The sequence below is a fragment of the Mus pahari genome, chromosome 1 (assembly GCF_900095145.1).
Source record: "Mus pahari chromosome 1, PAHARI_EIJ_v1.1, whole genome shotgun sequence".
Taxonomy (NCBI): Eukaryota; Metazoa; Chordata; class Mammalia; order Rodentia; family Muridae; genus Mus; species Mus pahari.
The window spans coordinates 19,396,352-19,399,577 of NC_034590.1; the positions used below are offsets into that span (position 1 = coordinate 19,396,352).

At 48.7% G+C, this 3,226-nt stretch overlaps 1 protein-coding gene and 1 non-coding gene across 1 annotated transcript; both read right to left on the reverse strand.

Annotated features, from left to right (window-relative positions):
• The window catches only part of LOC110320212 (serum amyloid A-4 protein), a 14,122-nt gene that overhangs the window by 7,002 nt on the left and 3,894 nt on the right, over positions 1 to 3,226 (reverse strand).
• On the reverse strand, positions 701 to 843 carry LOC115062911. Its single transcript, XR_003842816.1, has one exon. It is a non-coding gene; the product is annotated as a small nucleolar RNA SNORA48 (small nucleolar RNA).

Sequence of the window (3,226 nt, forward strand, 5' to 3'; positions counted from 1 at the left end):
CCCTGTCTTAATCTTCTGGATTCAATCACCACTGTGTCTCAAGATCTCCATACCAAGATCCAGATCAGAAACTTCTATCTCCCAGTCTCCAGATTAGGTCAACTCTCCCACACTCCTGCCACCAGGGCCAGCTCCACTATGTACAAGGCCCACTCTCTTGAGTGCTGCTGCTATTGGTGAGAGATGGTACTGGCTCTCCAGAATGCTGCAACCAGTGAGGAGTGGGGCCAGATCTGCACAGCCCCTGAACAACCACATGGTCCCCTAAGGCTGCCCCGACCAGGGACATCGCCATGTCCTCTAGTGATAACATAACCCCTGTAGCTATGTATCCACAGACCCAGACACAACCTAACATAACCCCCTGCAGCTACATATCCATAGACCCAGACATGCCCTTCACCAGCATCTCAAGCTGGGACTTTACCATGGTCCCAAGTGTCCAGGCTGGCCACTCACAGCAGGCTACTCCTCTCCACCCTGGAGTCTCCAGCTCTATCTTTCTTCATAATGCTCAAGCTGCCCCACTTCTCTTTCTCTCCCATCTGTCCACCACAGACTCGCGCACACTGTGGTGGAGCCACTCCAATGTGGCTGGTGAACCCCTGGGTGACATCCTCCATCTGTGCTTCAGGGCATGGTGGCCTGCAGGTGTCTATCTTCCCCCTCAGCGCTGCGCTGCCTGGATATGATTTGCTTTTTATGAGTCCTGGGCATAAAACATCTTTGGCCACCAAGCCAGGCATCAAGCTAGGATGAACAGAGGGCTGCCATCTGCTCTGCCCCTGACTGGTATAGGAACAGTGCCATCATCAAGGTGCCTCTGCCCATTGCCAGGGGGCATTGAGAATTTTATCCTTTGAACAAACTTCCTTCACATCCCCCAACCCCACCCTCATCTCCCAGCCACCCATCTTGATGCTTTCTTCTGTCTTTCCCCTCCATCCAATCCAGTGTGCGTGAGCCAACTGCTTTTACAGATGGGGCCTGCCCGGGAGTGTGGTCAGCATGGGGTCAATCACTAAAGAAAGCTGACCCTTCCTCTGCTAGCAGCTATCAAATGCCAATAGCTTCTCACCCCCGGGTGGGATTTTGTGCCCACCCCACACCGTCCATGCTGAGGTTTTATCTGCTTCGAGCTCACACAGGTCTTATGCACGTGGTCACTGTCCTTGTGAGTCCACCCTCTGGTGTCTTGAATTTCCCTGGGTAACAGTTTCCTTGAAGTCAACCATCACCTCTACCACTTGCGTTCTTTCTGCCTCCTACTCCAAAAGGACCCTCAAACCTTGGAGGGATGGGTGTGATGGTGCGCCCAAGAATATTTTTCTTTATTGCTCGTCTTTATTTAGTGTCACATAAGGTTGCCCTTTCTTCACTGATAATGTGTCTCTGCGGGTTGGGATCTTGTGAGGACAGTGCTGTCTGTCTCACTGTCACACAGATTCTTCTCTTGGTTCCTTAAGCAGGTGGTGAATAGCTATAAGGAGCTTATTTGCTGAACGATCGCACTGGAGGAGCACTCTAAAGGACTCCAACTATTTGAGAACAGCATGCTAGTTTGGATCGTCCTGAGCCTAGCGCCATGTGAGTAAACAGATTGGCCATGGTGTGTCGCAATGCTCCGGGTCATCCAGGAACAAGCTGCAAGCAAACCCAACATGAACTTACAGTAAGCTGGCCCTCCCAGAGATTACTTCACAGCAATGGATCACTGCCTGCAAGTTTAGAAGGACACTGCAAATAATAAAGCCATAGGTCTAAATACAGCACAGCATGTTCTCTGAGCATGAGCCTGAATTATCTTTCTCATAACTAGAAATTTCAAAATGTGAGCCTGGAAATTCAAGAATTGCACAATGTCTCCTTTAGCACCTGGTTTGGAATTTTGCTAACTTAATCTTTTTCCCTATTGTCTACAGCCAAGAAGGCAAGGAGCCTCTAACTGCCCCCCATATCCTGGAGAGTTAGCGTAAGGAGCTGAGCCACACCTCAGAGTCCCCGAGGTCTGTGAGGAGGCAGGAGCACCCTCTTCTGGAAATTTTCTTAGAGACACACACAGAAGTGTGCCTCACTAATAGCTGAAGCAGTTTCGTTTTCGTTTTCGTCTTTTTTTTTTTTTTTTTTTTTGGTTTTTTGAGACAGGGTTTCTCGGTATAGCCCTGGCTGTCCTGGAAGTCACTTTGTAGACCAGGCTGGCCTCGAACTCAGAAATCCGCCTGCCTCTGCCTCCCGAGTGCTGGGATTAAAGGCGTGCGCCACCACGCCCGGCTTTCATCTTTGTTTTTATCTTTGTTTTATTTTTAATTACAGGTATGCAGGGTGGTGCACATGAGTGCAGGTGCCCGCCGAGGCCAGAAGGAAGCCAAATTCTCTGGAGCTGGAGTTACAGGTGGCTGTGATCCTCCCAGTATGGGTACTGGGAACCAAACTCAGATCTTACAGAAGAGCAACAGACTACCTTCTTAACCGCTGAGCCATCTTTCCAGCCCTCAAATGTATGTGCAGGCATGTACCACCACATACCCTGACTAAGACAACGGGCAATCTCATTCTCTTTTTTCAGTTCACATTTGTGGAGCACCTACTCAGGGCAGATGTTATAACAGGTAAGGGCACAAAGATGACATACGACGAGACAGACATTTTTGTCCTTTGGGTTTTTTTTAATATATTTTCCCTGCAGACAGATAGGCAGATGGGCCAATATAGTGAAGTATGTCAAACTCTGAAAGTGGCAACATGTGGCAAGAGCAGGATGAATCCCAAGTTCCTCATCCTCGATCCCACAGGCTCCATCCATCCTCCCCACATTTCTTTCTCTGAGTAAGCGACGTTTCTACTCCTTTGGAGTTAGTCTTCCACCTAGGGACCTGGCTTTGGCATAGCAGTTGCTCCCTTATGACCAGAATCTCCCTCTTTATCCATGCCTTCTTGTTCCTACAAATCAGATTGACCTTCACTAAAAGAATGCCTTTGCTTTATGAGTGAACCAAGTCATTTATTCCTGCTCAGTGATGTTGCTTCCCTTCTAGAACGGAAAGTAGACGTTTGTTTAGATCAAATGAGAATAAAGTCAAGAAATAGTGATACGATAGCCACTTCTTAGGTAGCGCGTTGGCCAAGACTAGTTAGAACCTGAGCTGAGCTGGGTACTGCTGTGTGTGTGTGTGTGTGTGTGTGTGTGAGTGTGTGTGTAGTGTGTGTGTGTGGAGGTGTATGTGGT